General features: G+C 40.1%; 1 protein-coding gene and 1 long non-coding RNA gene across 4 annotated transcripts in view; one reads left to right on the top strand and one right to left on the bottom strand.

The window, feature by feature from the left end:
- LOC119483354 (interleukin-1 receptor accessory protein-like 1) overlaps positions 1 to 19930 on the bottom strand; it is a 314228-nt gene that overhangs the window by 252468 nt on the left and 41830 nt on the right. Inside the window, exons 1-2 of one of the 3 annotated variants that reach the window (XM_037761375.1) lie at positions 8539 to 8737; positions 8324 to 8399 (exon numbers count right to left, since the gene is read on the bottom strand). The gene's annotated coding sequence lies outside the window, so the exon portion shown is untranslated. Of the gene's footprint in view, positions 1 to 8323; positions 8738 to 19930 lie in introns of those variants that run through there. The other 2 variants (XM_037761374.1, XM_037761376.1) reach the window with 2 other exon arrangements.
- On the top strand, positions 14668 to 15115 carry LOC119483356. Its single transcript, XR_005205658.1, has 3 exons — positions 14668 to 14753; positions 14880 to 14901; positions 15069 to 15115. It is a non-coding gene; the product is annotated as an uncharacterized LOC119483356 (long non-coding RNA).

Raw genomic sequence — 19930 nt, 5'->3', positions numbered from 1 at the left:
CTGAACTGGGTCAAACTGTATATTTATTGATGCTGGTTTTAAATTTCAAAGCTCACATAATACAGTGGGGAAGGCTAGAAAAGGGGGACGATCAAAGAAAAGGAGTCAGTTTAATAAAGAATTGGTACAGACTATTACTGTATTTAGGCTGAGTACAGACTGACGAGCGCTGCATGGAAACACATTGCCTCCTCATTCATTTCAATGAGATTCCCCCCAACAAAACAAGGTTTTAGCTAAATACCTAGCTCTACTTTGGCAGCAATGCACTGGATCATCATCTGGCAAAACACTGCATGGGCCAATCAAATTAGTAAATGGGGTGAATTTATTGTTTTTCCAATGATTGATTAGAACATAGATAGGACTAGAACGGACATTCCCATTCAAATCAACATAGTGAGACAGAGCGGCGTCCCATTTTTATGTGTACTGTTGCCATTGTGACCGTTCTAGCGGGCTAACTTCTGTATAAACTAAAAAACTGTAGCGGACTCACTGAGGTAAGGTTGTGCGAGAATGACAAATTCGAGTAGTGGTGTAATAAGTCACGTTATGAAGCATAGAACCAGAGTAAATGAGTAGAATTTAACAACTTATTTTATTGATCAACACAGGCCATTTCGGTAGAATTATGTTTTACTTTGTACGGCACTTTGTAGGCGGACGTTTTTGTGGCGTCCGGTCGTCGCTTTCAGTCCAAAATGGCGGAAGCGTAGCTTTGCTGCTGGGCGCCAATGAACGAACAATTGACTTTCACTTCTTGGCAAAATACATTCTTTGGGCTCACTCCCCACCGCTTGACAAGATACATAGCTAACTAGCCAACCATCCATCTCTGGAGCTGGGATCGCTTTCTTCTCGGGTGAGCTGCCACAACACTTTACACTGACATGTGTTGTTAACAATTTTCTTTTGGACTAGTCAAATGACCGCGGAAAACAGTCCAATGTCCATTCTACTTCTATTCTATTTCTATGGATTAAAAACTAAATAGTTTATAGTGAGGAGTACGATTTTGGACGCTTAAGAATCATCATTTTGTGTTGTTTAAGAACTGCATTGTGGGATTTCAGCAAAAGTGGCATATATGCTATCATATCATTTGGCCAAACATTCAAATACAACGATGCAAAGTAAATCTAGTGCCCTACGTAACAAATTGGGAGTCATTTTGGACACATCTTGTGCCTGAATCGTTCTGATGATCACCAGATCCATCTTGTACTGGAGGCAGGTGAAAATATATGTATAGATTAGCTGTAAATACTATGTTGCCCCGGGTCTCATGTGCAGTGGCTAATGGCAGATGACAAATGAAGAACTGCTAATGAAGTGCTTCTTGATTTCACTCGCTATTAATCCCTTGACGTAGCTGTTCTATTTAAGGTTCCGCCTGGCTCAGAGGGGACCCAAGTATGCACTCAAAACACTGTATGCAAATCATGGATATGCAGACGCTGTATATAATAGAAGTTTCTTTTAGTGAATACTTAATGCTGAGACCACACCATCTTAAATGGGCTTGTAAGAGGCTCCGCTGATCCCTGCATATCTCACAACCAGCCACTTAGAACACAGGTCAAAATGTGAATACGATTGGTGGTTGCAATAGTGTTTTGATAACATTAGAGAGATGCGTCTTCTGCTATGCAGTTAGCTTGCAAATGTATTGGTTTGCACGGTCTCCTTTTACCCCCGCCTTGCCAATTTGCACGATTTTTTATCTCCACACCAACCGCCAACGTATGGAATGTCACAACAAAGCCTTCATGAATGAGTAAGCACAGATCGGATGAAGAGAGGAGGGGAAATGGGAGGAAAAATTGCTCATTTTGCTTCCCGTGGCATGCAATTTCCATCCTCTTTCCACATCTCTCTAAAAGCTATCTAAAACACATCAACCTCATCTTTCTAGGCCTGGATGGGCCTCTGAGGATCACCTCCAGACATGGCACGGTGACAGTGGCTCTGGAAAGAAAGGATGGGAATGATAATTCCGCCCTCTTTGCTTATAGCCTCTCGTTCGAGTGCTGATTAAAAAGGAGGTGGAAAAAAAAAACGTTTTAAACGTCGCTTTGCCCCTAGCAAAGGAAAATACTGTCTATTGAGGTAATTGATCATGCCTTAGATGGCCGTTTCATCAGAGGAAGTGCAACACGAGTATTTCATCGCCTCTTTCTTCATTTTAGCTGCGTTACAATTGACCGGCACAACATTTATGCTCCGGGGTGCGCTACACTGTGGCTGACCCAGAGTCCTTTTATTTCCTGCTGTAACAAATGGGAAAATAAAGCGCTTTTAAATTGCATTTGACTCTGGTCAACTTTATGCTTTCATCCCCCCCGAAGACACACATACATACACAGAATAGTTTTTTTTTTCAAAGAGACAGTTGGAAATGGCGCCATTACCATGCTTTTATTACGGTATTAAGCGTCGCTCTGTTTGGACAGGAATGCCATTACATGCGGAATGTAAATAAATATAGCATTTCGGCGGCATCCATACATGAAGGAATTCAGATCAAGGTCTCAAAAACAAGTGGCCCGTGAAAATGATTTGCAGGGAAGACCGTTCTTTTTGATGCCTCTCCGCTGGATAACGGCGGGGGAGGGCACACGGAGAGCTTGAAGAGCCACAAAGTGAACGGGGGGGCCAATTTTGAAGGCCATTTATTTTTTTCCCATTCGGCCCAGTCTCCCATCAGCAAGCGATCTTGGTTGCTATGTTTTCTGAAAGGGACACAAGGGGTTGACTTTCCTATTTTCGGCAGAGAACAGATCAGAGGACGGAGACTTGATCTGGCCCGACAGAACCTGCACTGTGCTTACAGGATAGTAAATAATAGCATCTTTTAAGGACTGCTGTATACTAGGAAGGGTGAAAGCTTGCTGAGGTCCACCAGACAGGTGTTTACAAATTTTGTGGAATTCAGTTCTATAAAAAAAGGAGATCAGAGTATATATTAATGGTATAAATTAGGGATCATATCACCCATCCCTTGTATAATTAATGAAAATGATCCCCCAGGATACAATATTATCCCGATACTTAAGTCACGATATTATCTTATTGTGATATTAAACATTTTGCAATATGCTTAGTATTACGATAAGATATATTGCCATTTATTACCTTTCTTCATGACAACTTAATATGACATGGTTGGTACCAATCAATTCCTTAGGTTTTCTAGTTTCATATGATCAGTATCTTTACTCTACCTTTAAAGGGATCCTATCATGATTTTGGGCTTTTCCCTTTCCTTTAGTATGTTATATAGTTTTTTATGCATGTATAAGGTCTGCAAAGTTAAAAAGCCCAAAGTCCACGCCAAAGGGAGTTACTCTCCCCCACAGAAACACTGCTCCTGAACTGCCTAAAACGCCTCGATTGAAGTCCTGCATTTTCTTTCGTAACATTGTGATGTCACCAAGTACGATATTTGCATATTGCCTACAAGTATGCACCTGAAAATGAACATAATGGGTCCTCTTTAAGACTACAATCGCCGAAAGACAGAACGGTGGCCAGGCCCGCCGGCGGATAGTTAAGAGGTTAATAGTTTATATAAGGAAAGATTGATACGCAAAATATCGCAGTATATACTGTATCGACTCTTTCCACCACCCCTTCTACAAATCTGAGAAGTCTGAGCTGGAAAAAAACAACTATTTGCTGCAAACTGTGATGTGGGTCTCAAGTAGACTTCTTTTTAAAGGGTTCACAAGACAAAAAGGCCACAAGCTTTAAAGAAAGGCCCCCAACTATAATCTGGCATCTTACAGTAGGTTAGTTATAACAATGAATGGAAAGTTGTACTGAAAATACTAAAGCCTGATAACGAATAGATAGATTGACATGTTGGTATTCATCCTCTGTGGTCGTGATTCTACTTTTACGGGCGAGGCGACATGCCCAGACATATTGTAATCTAACTGATCTACCATACTTGTCAATTCATGACATGATGGCCGCAACAAAAATAAATAGCTTTGAATCCGATCGATGCCCAATGATTGCGATGGAAAATGGAACGAGGCGTGGGGAAAGAGGAATCTCATCTTCACGGGAATTGGATTTTCAAAAGATTTAACTGAGAGCACGTCTGTTATGCATGTAGTCCAGGGCTTCTTATACTCCGATTTCACAACAGTCAATAAGTCTGCACAGCGGTGGCGAGCAAGAATGGAAGAACCATATCTGCATCATACAGTACATACATAAACACACAAGCTGGATCACCTCTCGGTATTTCCATTTCCCCTTAAGTCGTATTAATGTAATTTAATAGCCATGATTGAGGTGGCCCCTTCTCGACTTCCACTCCCAACATTCTTCCTCACAAATCCTCATCAATTGCTCCAATCACTCCTCACACAGAGCCAATATTGCACAGCGAGACAACCCTTATTCCCCACTATATTAATGAACTCGTTCATTTGAAAGCCTCTGACTGCCCGCCCCTTGATTGCAAAGCCAAGGCCAATAGGCATCGGTGACAGCTCCCTGAAAATTAAAAGTATCAATCAAGACAGGAAGGGAAAAAAAGCTGGTGATGTCTTCAGATCCTTCTGTCTGCCAGAGAGAGCGTTGCAAGCTGAACGGTAGGTCAAGTGCTGTTTGCAAATGCTCGTCAAGGTGTGTTTTAGTGGATTTTAGTTCAGGACGCGTGGGGTTTGTCTCATGAAACAGGAACAGAAGATTAAATGTCAGTTATTATGGGTAGAACAAACAACAAAGTTTACCGTTTTCCGACTGTCAATTGAATTGTATGAGACATCATGATGTTGTCAACACCAACAAATAAGTAACTCATTGTACTGAGTTATAAACTGTGGATGTTAAAGGAGACATATGCTCATTTCCAGGTTCATACTTTTTTGGGGTTTCTACTAGAACATTTTACATGCTTTCCCTCTAGGAAAAACACTAAAAATTACTCATCAACTAAAGAAATCTTAGAATCACTAAGAATAAAAAAAGGATGTCATGAGAACCGATACTTTGGTACCAAGTCGATGCCAAAAATTTGAAAATGTGACATACTCATTTTGTACTGGCTGGGCTTGAGGCTGATGGCGTCCCGGGGACGAGATAATGCTTCATTATGAACAACAAATCCGTGTTGAAATCGGCAGTAGGAGAGCTAGTTACGTTAACGTCAGCTGTTAGCAGCCGGAGGGCAGCACCGTCCTGCTTGGCTAAATGACAGAGCTAACAGTTAATGTACATTTTGATGCGTTCAAGTTCTATTCAGTAAAAAATAGTATTGGGTGAAGGTAGATTATAACCACAGAAATAGAAAGTGGATATTCACATTCAAATCAACGTAGCAGGAGCGGCGGCTATTTTTGTGCACCATTGCCATAGCGACAGTTGACTTCCACATAAACTAAGAGTCATTGAGGTGAGGTCTTGCAGTAGCAACTAAAATGAACAGTGGAGTAGTAATGTTATGAGGCACAGGGGAAATGTTAATGAGTGAAATTGAACAAGTTAATGCTTCATCGAAACACTCTTGCCACAGCTGAGGAACGCCGGATGAGTGACAACTTTGTTCGGCTCGTTTTCTGTAAGCAGCGTGGCATTGGAGTATGGTGGAATTAGCAAGACAGCTAGCCAGGTAGCTAGCGGACAGCTGGCTGGTTAGCTCTTTGGCTGGTTCCGCCAGGCTTTGGTGCTTCATTGATTACGGAAAATGAGCCAAAAAGCGTGCTGGCGGCCAGTGGCAGCACCGGGTCGAAAGGGTCCCTCCGACTGGGGACAAGCTACCTAGCTAACTAGCCAGCTCGGCAAGCTGCAACCATAACAACTAACAACAGTTCACATTTTCTTTTGTGCTAGTCAAACTACCACAGCAAACAGTCCAATGATTCTAATGAGCCTGCATCTGACATTATAAGGGGAGACAAATCTGAATGGCTTGTTGAATCACATGTTTTCTGATCCAGGCAGCCCACAAAACTGACTGGGTTGTCTTATTTCACAGTTTGTGGATTGGTAGGGCACTCCAAATATGTCCCCTTTAAGTCTGGGAATTGGGTTTATTAAGAAAGTGAAGCATCCAAATGTGCTGTCAGAGTTAAAATGCTTTTTAACACTGATGAAGTATTTAAAATTGGACTTGAAATTAACCTGCTGGTGAAACAAGGACTTTATTGGGGCATTAACATGCCCTTTAAAACTACACTTAATTCATCAGGGAGCACGGGAGGAATTCAGTGCCGCTGGGTAAACTTGACCAGCATAAAAAAAGTGCCAATGCCGGATGACATAATCTCTGTCTAAATCAATTTCTGTGTGAGAGCACTCGACTCAGCTCGATATGTAGCTGCAGGGGCTTCCGTTAAGTGGCCACCGCCACTTACATATAAATTCATGTGCTGCCGGTTGCTCCTGTGGCAAAAGCTTAACCGTGGATGTTGGGAGATGAATAAAGATGTTATTAAAATAACATCATAAAGCGAGGAGGTATCACCCCCAAAGCGGAACGTGTTCGAGAAGGAATTGGACTGGAAAGATTTAGAGCGGATGATGCAAGGAGATTGTGGAGCGATGGAAAATGGGGAGCAAAAATGGTACTGTTGACAAAATTAGACATTGATGAGGTGCACTGCCTGCAGGCTTTTGGCCTTAGAGGAGGTTATGGTTTCTAACAGATTTACAGAAAGACAAAGCAGTCGCTTGATAAAATGGTGCAACTTCCAAGGCTATGATACCTATACTTGCTCACAAAGGCAACTGTGTTTTCATTACACGTTGATGAAACACAAAACTCTCCAATTGTATTTCTAAATATTTCTATTGAGAAACATACTTTCTTATATACAAAATAGGCTTTACAGTGTGCTTAGTTTACATTACTGTGCAGTCCTGTCTCCAAAAAATTACGTTCCCATACAACAAAACTGCATTGTGAATAATGAGGGAAACGTATTTTGTCGCGGATTACATTTGTTTTTGAAGTATCACAAATACATTTGTAGGGATAGTCCGCGGAGGTCTACGTAGAGAGGAGGTCAGGATGGTGGATAGGTCAAAAAAAACGCAGGACTGTCTCCCAGGAGACTGTTTTGTTGCCTAAACATAACCAAGTAGTCTTGTTACCTAAACATAACTAAGTAGTTTTGTTACCTAAACATAACTAAGTAGTTTTGTGGCCTAAACATAACTAAGTAGTTTTGTTGCCTAAACATAACCAAGTAGTCTTGTTACCTAAACATAACTAAGTAGTTTTGTTACCTAAACATAACCAAGTAGGTTTGTTACCTTAACATAACTAAGTAGTTTTGTTACCTAAACATAACTAAGTAGTTTTGTTGCCTAAACATAATCAAGTAGTTTTGTGGCCTAAACATAACTAAGTAGTTTTGTTACCTAAACATAACTAAGTAGTTTTGTTACCTAAACATAACTAAGTAGTTTTGTTGCCTAAACATAACTAAGTAGTTTTGTGGCCTAAACATAATCAAGTAGTTTTGTGGCCTAAACATAACTAAGTAGTTTTGTTGCCTAAACATAACTAAGTAGTTTTGTGGCCTAAACATAACCACGTTTTATCGGTAGTGGAAGGTTTTTACCAGCATCTGCTCTAACTTTACAGCTGCATCACTTCCTCATCCCCAAAATATGTTGAACTGGCAAAACCCCCAGTCTGGTCCGATCCAGAGTGGAGCTCCAGCATCCATCTGGACAAATCATCATAGGCCATCATCCATCCAGGGAAAGCAAGGGGAGGGGGGAAAAGCAAGGGAGATGGGAGAAGGAACACTAGGAGGAGAGAGAGCTGACTCGCCAAGCAATCACTCAGCAGAAAATTATTTGAAATAACTAAAGCTGGGTTCTTTCTCAGCCTCCATCTCTCCTCTCCTCTCACACACGCACGCGCTTGGTGAGTGCGCGCACATGTGCACGCATACACCCACATACACACACATTGCTGACGCACTGGAGCAAAAATGGTGTTACACAATTAAAAAATACTGCGTAAAATTAAAAACTGGGTATCGACTGACACACTGGAATGGATGTGTTTTGGATTATTGGGTTTTTACTAAAGAATATAGAAGACTTCAGTGCTGCAGCTGAGAGGACACTTCCACAGAGGAGGCTCTAAAGCAACTAAAGCACAAAAAGAGCGACTGGGATTCGTGCGTAACTGTGCGTAAAAACACTCCAAATGCGCATTTAAGTGCCGCATATTAGGAGATCCTGAGTGATGCAAATGTGTGTCCTCAGCGTCATGCAAAATGTGCACAAACTGGTTTTCTGCACCAACTTTGAGATTGGAAAAAAAAAACTGAGAAACTGAACTTACCCACAAAGCAGTTTCCAAAACGATAGCTGTCAGTTCCGATGGACCATCACGGTGTGTGTCACAATCCGTTCTGGTTCTAACAGAGTAGGAAAAAAAAAAAAAATCCCAGTTTGTGAAATAAGTCTCCCAAAAAAGAAAAAACGCAGCGTTTTATTCCCAAAATTTACATATTGCCAAATCAGAGCACAGGAGGAAGGAAAAAAAAAAAAAAACACCTGCAGCCTGGTCACTTTGAAACAGCAGGAGAAAAGGAGGAAATGAAGGAAATCATGACAGTGATTAGAGGGAATGGTCGGAGGGATCAATATCAGAGGAGGCAATTAGTCTGATTATCCTGTTAAATCAGTCTCTCACAGACCAGCCAGGTGAGCAGGACTACACCAGCGAGAATTTCCAAAGTGATGTGCGGAAAAAAGACTCATCGGATGCTGTCTCTCTCTCTCTTTACCTCTCTCTCTCTCTGCATCAAGTCAGCAGAAACACAACACAAGCAAAAAGAGGAAGTGCCTTCAAAATAAAAGCATCATCACATCATAAGGCTATTTACAGACACCCTATATTGTAACAGCACCACTACATTGGTGCATTTTCTCCAAAATCTGCTCATATCTTTCATAGACTGAACCACTGGCGTGTTCTTCTTTATAAGGTTATTCTTGGTCTGCTTCCATCTTACCTACGGACCTACATACTTCAAAAAAAGTACGAGAAGTTACTGTCTTCGTTCCCAGGACTTAATCCTCCTAACTGTCCCCAAAGTCCGTAATGAACTGGGAAAAAGGGCGTTCAAGTATGCTGCTCTGTCTTCTTTGAATCAGCTACAAAATGACCTGAAACTTGGAGAGCTGGTCTCACTGAACGTCTTTAAAGTGCTTCTAAAAGATTCGGAAAACAGGCACATCTGGGCTGTAGATGTTTTGGATGTTGATGAATGTTTTGTAATACCTTATGATTCTGTAATTTGCTCTTTGTCTTCATTATGTTTGTTTTATGTCTGCAACCGTGTAACTGTGGTGCTGTTTCCTATCTTGGCCAGGACACTCTTGGAAAAGAGATTTTTAATCTCAGTGAGTTTTTTTTTTACTCCTGGTTAAATGAAGGTTAAATAAAAATAAATATTCCATTATGTGTTTCTTCTTTGGCTGCTCTCACTACATGTGTGTTCTCCTGCGCGGCTCTTATTTTGAAGGACGCATCACAGGTGTGCATTCCTGTTTCCGTCTAGCTTGACCTAATGTGAATGTGGTCAGACCTGCGTTCCTCTGGAGTCTGCTGTCCTCTACATGGTGCACTGGCATGAGGAAAAGCATCCTCATTTGGTGCCTGTTTTGAGGTATAAATTGGCAATGTGAGAGCTACTTTTATGCTGTTATAAAAGGGAAATAGAGGGCTGAATAGAGCGAATAAACAGGCAATGCAGTGCAGCACAAGTTTGAGAGTACAGGCACTGCCTCCCAATGGAAACAACAGAAAGGGTCTGAAATGCACTGTAAAAAATACTCTTACATTTAAAGTTTCTTTTTTTCTTCTTCCGTTGTATTGTTTGGTCTATTTTTGTTTTATTTTCATATTTATTTTGGCATTTTTATTTAAATTTATTTTATTTTTTTGTTGTTTGTTTATGTACGTGCTGTTATCTGTCGGTGAAAGATAAAAAATGTATACAAATTTGTGGCAAGATGTTTAAAAAACAGAAAGGAAAGGAAATGTAGCAACAATATGTACTGACAGAAAGTATACACACACACACACACACACACATATATATATATATATGTGATCATGAGACAACAAAAGAGTATTTCTCCACACCCTCAGAATTACAGTGTAAAGAACTCAACAATTTATCGTTTTAAAGATCCAGTGGTTATATAAATCCACTGTGTGCTTTATGGGAATTTAGAGGAACTAGTATACGACACATTATTGTGGAATAATATTAAAGTATTAAAACAAGGCAGGCCATCCAAACCCCAATTAATTATGTGCAAGAGCTATGCTTGACCTTGCACAAACCAGACCTTTATTTTCAAGAGAAAATGTTCTAAATGTTCATTAGCACAAAATTGGATATTTATTCCTTTGTATACTTGCTCACAGAGGCCATTATGTTTTCATTACACTTTGATGAAACACAAAACTCTCCAATTGCATTTCTAAATATTTCTATTGAGAAACATACTGTTTTATATACAAAATAGGCTTTACAGTGGGCTTAGTTTACATTACTGTGCAGCCCTGTCTCCAAAAAATTACGTTCCCATACAACAAAACTGCATTGTGAATAATGAGGGAAACGTATTTTGTTGCGGATTACGTTTGTTTTTGAAGTATCACAAATACATTTGTAGGGATAGTCCGCGGAGGTCCATGAAGAGAGGAGGTGGGGATGGTGGATGGGTCAAACACACACAGGACTTTCACCCAGGGGACTATTTTGTTGCCTAAACACAACCAAGTAGTTTTGTTACCTAAACATAACTAAGTAGTTTTGCTGCCTAAACATAACTAAGTAGTTTTGTTGCCTAAACCTAACTAAGTAGTTTTGTTACCTAAACATAACTAAGTAGTTTTGTTGCCTAAACATAACTATGTAGTTTTGTTACCTAAACATAACTAAGTAGTTTTGTTGCCTAAACATAACTATGTAGTTTTGTTACCTAAACATAACTATGTAGTTTTGTTACCTAAACATAACCAAGTAGTTTTGTTGCCTAAACATAACTAAGTAGTTTTGTTGAATTTTTGTTTAGTTTCAATTTACGTTAACCATGAGTTTAAAGCTGTTTAAAAGTGCAGCCATAATCCGGGAGAAAATACGTTTCCCTGACAGGGTAGTACAGTGCAGTATATCCACACTTGATACCAGTATTCATCCCATTGTATCAACATCTATCACCATCCTTTTCCTGTTCAATATTAACTACACACTAAGATGAATGTGACAAGCCCACTGAGAAGCCTGAAAGGATTTCAATCTACACTGTTCAGGTATTACCAGTATTTATGAGTAGCCAAGGACTCCTCGTCCAACAGGCAAGAGACAAAACCCTGAATCACTAAAAGATGATGAATGGACAGTTACGGCTGCCTTTCTTCCTGAGCTGGAAAGGTGCGATACGGATTAAGGACTGGTAGGTAAGCGGGCCTCCCTGTCGGCGAGCCAGGCCGTTGAAAAAAAAGGGCCTTGTTTGATTTCCCTCTCACTGGGCTACCCCTGTCAAGACTTTGGCCTCTGGCACAGCGTTCCTGTGAGGCGAATGTCGATGAGGGGAGGGCTTTGAGGAGGAGAAAGAACCGCCCCGCCTCGGACTGAAAATGTGCACTTGTGAGCTTTCTTTGTCATATACAGACCCTGATGTGAATAGAGGCTCCTTAATGAGCGAAGAAGTGGACAAGCACGGCATTGATTCCCCCCTTCTATCTGAGGTTGTCGTCCGCAAATGGCCTCGACTCAATCTAGTGAGGGGTGATTGTTCTGCTGGTTTGAGGACGTGTGCGACAGTCTGGAAGAGCAGTGGTGTGCAGACGTAATGGTATATAATGTTAAATTCATGACATATTTTTCATACATCTTAAGTGCTGTAATGTAAAATCCTGTAACTCCTTGTATATGGGTTAATGGTTTTATGAATCACTCTCAAAACCCAATTTATAAACTCAAAAACACATCATCACTGAGCTTAAAAAAAAAAAGAGGCTGTTTTCTAACCCTCTCAAAAGCCGACAATTTAGAAATATATTTCCACTTGACAACAACGGCATGAAGCTTTATACTGTTCCAATTAAAAGTGACACATCTACTGATGTACTGTGTGGAAAACACGTCATGTGTTCTAACAAAATTATTAACCGCACGAAGGTGAAACTCAAGTTTGTGAATCATAAACTGAACTTTGAAAGATTCACTTGAATCATTAATTTGAAGTTTAGTCTTGCGAGTGTGGAGCATTTTGGAATGAAACGCTTAATAAAGTTGTGGTGAAATCAGCATCGCCGGCTTTTACTTTGAGTAAAATCTTTGGGGAAAACAGAACAACAGGATCCGCAACAACAAAAACCCACTCAATATGTAGATAGAAACGGTTCTAAGCTAACGAAAACACAACAATTCTTATTATCAAACATACTTATTAATATTATCCTCCATTTCTGCCAATAGAGCTCCCTAAATGTCACACACTGTTCCATTAAAAAGGACAAATTTCAGTAGGTACTTGAATAAATGTGCTGGTTGATGTGTTCTCCCTGAAGTGATTGAAAGATGGTGAGACGAGGAGAAATGTTCTTATTTAATGACTCAAATGACTCATTAAACCACACACTAAGCTTCTAGGTCCTCTTTGAAATACAGGAGAAAAGTAGTACTGGTGCAACTCCATGCTGAAATACTGATAATTAGCAAGGAAATATGATAAGATAAACCAAGGATAAAGGCACATTTATGCTCTTCAATCACCTCTATATAGGGGCAAACTAGTGCCCTCAAAAATGAACTGAGAACGGTATACACAAAGAATTTGGACACTCAATAACACACAATTCGATGATGGAAAGTAAAAAAGGTAGCAAACGGAGCAATTCTGGACCACGGTTATAATAGTTTTGAATTTTCTATTTAATTTTAGTTTAGTTTTAGTTGGTCTTCAGAGTGCGTTTGCTGGTTTTAGTTCATTTTCAGTTTTTCAGAAAGGTTTAGTTTTTATATATTTAGTTTTAAAGTGGTTTTAGTTTTTTGTTAGGGTCAGATATAATGTCTCAGAAGTATGTAGCTACATGCACAGTACATGCAAAATACATGGAGGACTGTGTAGGAATAGTCATAATGTTTAATGTTTAATCTTCGCTCTACTTTAGTGAAGCAACTGCAGCATAGTGCCATGTCCTGGAATATTATGTCCGTTCTGTTTGAGTGGTTCAATGTCATGAAAGTTGATGGAAATACACGGCGTCTCCTTTTTTCGGTAGTGATATAAAAAACTAAAAACTGAAATGAATTTACATTCATTTTATTAGGGTTTTTTTTACCAGGCAATATAGTTTCAGTTTAGTTTTGTTAAAGAATTTACTTTTTATTTATTTGTTTCAATTTACTAAAAATATTTTTTACTGCTTATTTTCGTTTTCGTTTCAGTTTCGGTTTACTATAATAACCCTGTCCTGGACACAGTTTAAGATTGCACAAGACATCTAATCATTGCGACTGCAGATGGTGTTTAGCAAACTTTTAATCTAAAAGTTTCTTGCATCTTTGCTAATTGGTACAATTACATTTCCATAAGAGCACTGGTAGACTTATAATTTGGGCCCAGCTAGTTTTAATTTAAGAAAAACAAACAAACCCACCACTTTTCCCTGCTTTTACAGGAGAAATGTGTGTCAAGAAATATGCAAAGTTACTGGAAAAAACAATAAAGTTTGCAAATATTTTGTTAAAGCAACCCCAGTATTGATGAAGAATGATGCTTTTTTAAATATTAGCATCCCAACCACACATTACAGTACTCATACTAGATCATATGTGGCGTTTTCAAGGATTATCTCAAATGTAATAATATTCTTTTTGGTTAAATGATAAAAAAAGAGGATGAAGAACCCGCCGCAGCGAATTAAAAGGCACAACCATATGTCGCCTTCCCCGCTTCCTCAGCTGCATATTTCAACCTCATTTGGACTGGGAGTGATAATCAGACATCACTTTGTGAGATGGACTGTTTTCAGTAGAAGGCTACACATTTAATTGGGGTAATGAGGTCACTGGAGGAAGCCTCCAAGCCCTTCTCCAATTACTGCACGGAGTACCAACCGGACTGAGCAGAAAACATCTCAACATGTCAGTTATCATATTGCACCGCTATCACTCAGATTTAACAAAGCGTGACCCTTCCTATTCAACCAATAATGCACGTTTTAATTTGTTCCTACAGTATCCTTGAAGAAGGGCAGCAGGAACAAAGAAAGACATCCTTCCCATCTGCACCTTTTTAAAGTGGATGAGTTGAACTTGCACACGCTGCATTGTCAGATTCCTCTAATAAAAGAGTTGTAGGAAAACATTTTCAAGTGAATAATTTCCGACAATAAGAGGAGGATATAACCTCTCTTGCAGAGATATGTGCGTGTGTTTTTAGGGGTGATGTCATCACGCAGTTGATGCATTATTCAAGGCTCATCTCCAATTCAGTTCAGCTCCCCGGAGGAGATTTAATGGGATACAACTTGACATAAGTTTGAATGTGATAACACAAAAGTCCACAGAGCTCCTGCAGAGGAACGTGTTTTGGACATTCGTGGGGAGCTGTAGCACCACTTTTCATCTCTGTAATGTTTAAAGAAATGATTCTTGCCCTTTCTCCAGTAGAGGAAATATGTTGCAGTGCCCTTTAGGGTGCTCTTCTAGTGGAGAAAACATGATGCAGTGCCCTTAAGGGTGCCCTTCTAGTGAAGAAAACATGATGCAGTGCCCTCCAGGGTGGCCTTCTAGTAGAGAAAATGTGATGAAGTGCCCTCTAGGGTGCCCTGCTAGTGGAGAAAACTTGATAAAGTGCCCTTTAAGTTGGCCTTAAAATTGAGAAAATGTGATGCAGTGCCCTTTAGGGTGCCCTTTTAGTAGAGACAATGTGATGCAGTGCCCTTTAGAGTGCCCTTCCAGTGAAAAAAAACATGATGCAGTGCCTTCTAGGGTGCCCTTCTAGTGGAGAAAACTTGATAAAGTGCCCTTTAAGTTGGCCTTAAAATTAAGAAGATGATGCAGTGCCATAAAGGCTGCCCTACATGCTAGAAAACGTTCTGCACCCCATGTAGTTGGTGACCTTTTTTTTATTTATTTCCCCCCCTGCCCCTCAGACAGCCTGAGTCCACCACTGCACATTCATGTAAAATTATATTTTTCCAAGACCACAGAGCAAATCTGAGTATGCGGTACTCTTCAGCCGACAGAGAGTTCTTGGATGTGACAGCAGTGTAGTTTACTTGCAGTCTGTTGCACACGGATCAGTTTGAAGTACTATCGAGGCACCAAGTGGCGAGCATATTCTGTCTCGATGTCATGTCTCTTTCAGCATGCTAGGCAAAGCAACACATCGGGTGTTTTGAAGCCACAATGAACCTCCCCACTGCGCCCAAACAAAGACGAGACCAGACAATTTGCGCGTGATGGACATTGGTTTCTGTGACAGCAGAAATCTCTCTGTCATGTCAGCTGTGGGAGTCTATTTATTCCGTACTGCATGGTACATTTGACTGGGGAGCGAGGCATTCACATAAACATGTTTTCGTTTTGTTCAGGCCTTTTGTGGAGCTTGCTTTCTATCAGAAAGAAAACGCTGGTTTAGGTTTGCCTCTGTTGCAGTGCACTGGGCCGTGTTAGCAAACATTTCAAAAATAGTGATAAAGACACATTCAGTGGTCTACAACAAATCCCACCTGGATCTGTTTTTCCTCTCGAACAGCTTTCTCTCAAGCCTTATGTAAGTAACAAAAAGCCACTGAACTGACTACCTACTTTCCTAAAATAAATAGTTGCATGCCCTGGCAGAGGTATGTCTGGTTGCAGGTATTTTTATAGCTCTCATGGCCTACATCTGACAGCTCAAAAAAGGTAATTCTTGTCAGGGAGCCACTATTTACACTCAAAGCGGTTTTGCTCTTGAGCTTGTGACCCACCCAAACAAAAGGAGGACTTTTTTTGGTAAACTGTTCCTGACTTATACTGCACCAAATAACCACGTTGAATACCTGATATCATTTATGTAGAGCAGAAACAGAAAACAAGTTTACAGGTATGAGGCAATGGATGGTGATAGCTATGACGGCGTATTATTGTGAAGAAGAAATAATAATTACGGAGCCGGGGGAGCGGGGAGAGAAAAAACTCGGAATTTCTGAGATTAAAATCGTAAATTGATGAGAAAAAATGTAGATATTCTCTGAGATTAAAATGGCAAATTTACGACAAAAAAACTCGCAAATTTATGGTAATGGATTTATGAATTGTGAACTCATAAATTTAGGAGAAAAACAAATCGGAAATTAAGTGGAGTGCAAAAAAAAATTCATGACTTTATAATCTTGCAATCGTTTTTTTCTTGTAAATTTGCAACGTATCAGAGAATATCCGTAAATTTATGACTTTACTTTCAGAGTTTTTTCTTGGAATATCACCCGCCATATGACTGCGTTTTAAGGCCATTGTAGGTTAAAAAAAAAAAAAAAGTTACGGAGACGTTGGAGGGGGATAATATTCCGAGAAAAAACTCAGAAATTCTGAGAATCTTGTAAATTTATGACATTGCAATCTCAGAGAATATCCAAGTTTTTTTTATCGAAATTTACCACTTTCATTTCAGAGAATACGCAAGTTTTTTTCTCATACATTTATGACTTTAATCTCGGAAATTCCCCCTCCTCTGGTCCCGCAATTTATTTATTTTTCCTACAATGGCCCTAATACGCCGTCGCACATAGCTGTAGTCAGTCACACGCAGAAAGTCTGGCACAACAGAATGAACCGACGACAAATTTTGTGCTCATATTGAGTCTTCACAGTTTCTTCACCGGTATGGACTTTCATGCTTTGCCCAAGTTACAGAATCCAATTTGGTTTTACTCCAAAAATATCAAAACCCAAACTCCAAAGTGACTTTTGTTTACTGCTGAAGTACACTTTTAATTGGGTTGCATGAACCTAATTAAACCAATTATAGAATGAAAGCAAAAAAAAAAGTGTTTTGCATCACGGTTCAGAATAAAAAAACTCCAGCGTTGGCAGACCCCCCCCCACTCCCGCTGGGCCACCAAGCACTACTGGTATGCCACCCACCTCAACCCCTGTCTCTGCATGACAGCATGAAAGGTCTACGAGCATTTGAGACAAAGCTGCTGTGCTTAGCTGGGAAATGATGAAAGCACTTTCTTTGACTGCGAGTGTCTGAAGCTCTCGACAGATTCTACTTTCTGCAGAAAAAAAAGGTACAACTTTTACAGTAAAGGGATGGAGTAAAGAGAACAAAGAGGGGTGAGCCACCTGCTAACCTTAGAGAAGACTGGCCACATCAATTGCATAACCTTATCCATATACGTGTTTCATAATCACATTCAAAATGCTCTTGTTATTGTTGAATAAAACAGAAAACCCGATCTCTATATAGTCCAAAACAGATTTTACTAATGCAAAGAACTTGCATATAAACATAAATCGAGGACGTTTGCAGCCCTGTAATAATTTTTTGATGATGCAGCTCAAGAAGAAAATTAGACACTATATATACATAGCGTACACTGGGGAGGGATGAGCAGCATGATATCAGAGGCAAGCGGAGATATGTGCTTAACATCTTTATTCAAAGAGTATGTGCAACGTGACGTGATGCTTAATCCTGCACAGATGTAGGCAGGAGTGTAACACCGATTTCCGTGCCCTGTGCTAAAGCAGTCTCAGTGGACTCCTTCACGTCTCTTTAAAGTCAAAACTATACATGGGACTGGATGTAAAGCTGCTATACTGCTTCATAAGCACATTAGTTACTTCTTAAATGTGAATATTTTCCGGTTTCTTTACTCCTCTATGACAGTAAAGTGAATATGTTTGAGTTGTGGACAAAACAAGACATTTGAGGACGTCATCTTTGAGAAACGTGGGAAACTCTGATCCGACATTTTCCACCATTTTCGGACATGTTATAGACCAAACAACTAATCGACTGATTGATAATATAATTGACAGATTAATCGACAATGAAAATTAGTTGCAGCCCTAAATCTTTACTTTTTTTAAAAGCCATCTATTCGTTTTTGGTGTACAGTGCCACATCTGCCTCACATCATGCACCAGAGATGTAAATCAAGTCACGTTAACTTGTTAGTACAAAATGCTTGTGAAAGTGCTTCAAAAAACAAGGCAATTTTAAAACGGAATAAGGTTAAATGGACTTGATGAAGGACATTGCTTCAACTATACGGGTCACAACTTCAAAGCCGACCTATTCTGGCATTTGCGTGTTCAATGGAATGTGAATGCACCGGGTCTGATCTACCCGCGATGCCCTGCGTGTTTCTCTGAAATGTTGTCGGGGGTAATAGGGCGATATGAATAATAAGTAATTCCCGGTGAGCTCTGTTTTTGCTTTGTAGTGGTAACCGGGCTAGTCGGGCCTTGCACTTTGACTTATGAATGATGCATCAAGAGGTCCAATCAAGATATTCAGCACGCTGAAACAAAAAGGCTTCACTTAATTAATGGAGATAGACCCAGGTGGTCCACGTGTTCTTGATGTCCAACCTTAGATCGTATTTGAAATGCGCACCTCATGATGAAACATTCATACTGACGAGGAAGGTTGCTACAAGCGGGGTTCTTAATACGGACTCAAATTCATTTTGGGCCACTACAAACGGGCAATGCTCCAGGCAATGAACAATAAAAGCCTACAGGATTAAAATACTGTGTGCATCTCATGGAACTAATAAATGACCATTCAACTGCTGTTTCCTGAAAACGCATAATGCCGCCCACTCAGCTGGCAGGCGAGCTTGATCTCGCCACATCTCGCTCAGTGGGAGTGCCGTGCTCTCGTTCAAGTGTGTGAGGTATAGGATTATCCAATTTAAGATATTATGCAGGGCATGTAGCACCCGGTAAGGCTGTCAAAGATGAGTAAGAGCCACTGGTTTGGGTTGGCATAAGAACGTCCATCTATTTTGGGTATTCCTTGCTGTAAAATTTGTCCTCTCTGAAATCCACAACGCTAGAGATTCCTGGATGTCTTCAGAGCCAAAATCATTATAATACTGTATAGAAATGCTGTTAATCAGCACTGGCCGCTCCCTAGTGGCTCTTCTTAAGTGGAAGCATTAACCACTTTTTCCAACACATATTTGATGGATGACAATCCGGATTTGATAAATACAGAGAAAGTGGCCAGCCTCCTCGAAGAGTTTGATGATGGATTTCCTGGGATTGTGAGCAAAGCCCTGAACTGATATGTCTGTTTGGCTTTAATCAGGTTTGATTTACTGTACTAATGATCCTGTAAACTGATCTATGTCACTACTCCAATCCCCAGTATAACAGAGTGATGAACTGAAATCCACTGAAGAAGGCGAGGAACGGAGGAGGGAGTGGATATTTGGAAGCATCTTGCTAGTAACTGGGAAAGAGTCAGTCGAGGCAGTCTGACCGAGTTTAAAGTTCGGATTCTTTTCATTTCAATCTTTAAATTGAGTTGATTTGGAAACAAAAACTCCTTGAGCAGCTACTTTGTCAGAAACACAACTAAAAAGCAATTGGTGCATCTTGGTTTTTGCAACCAGAAGTGACATGAGGGTGGAGCTAAGTACAACCACATGATGAATAAGACATTTTTAGGCGACCAAAATGTTACAATTAACTTTCATGAACTGAAAACACACTGAGAGGGTTAAAGCCCTAAAGCATCCTCTGCTTTATGGTGTATTTGACTCTATATGGAACCATCATTTACTAAAAACATCATGCTGTATTGAAGAAGACTTGAAACTAGCGATTGAGACCATAAACTCATGTTTACAATGTTTACTGAGGTAATAAATCAAGTGAGAAGTAGGCTCATTTTCTCATAGACTTCTATA

Source organism: Sebastes umbrosus, chromosome 24 (genome assembly GCF_015220745.1).
Source record: "Sebastes umbrosus isolate fSebUmb1 chromosome 24, fSebUmb1.pri, whole genome shotgun sequence".
In the NCBI taxonomy this organism is placed as follows: domain Eukaryota; kingdom Metazoa; phylum Chordata; class Actinopteri; order Perciformes; family Sebastidae; genus Sebastes; species Sebastes umbrosus.
This window is presented reverse-complemented; position numbering and strand designations above follow the sequence as displayed.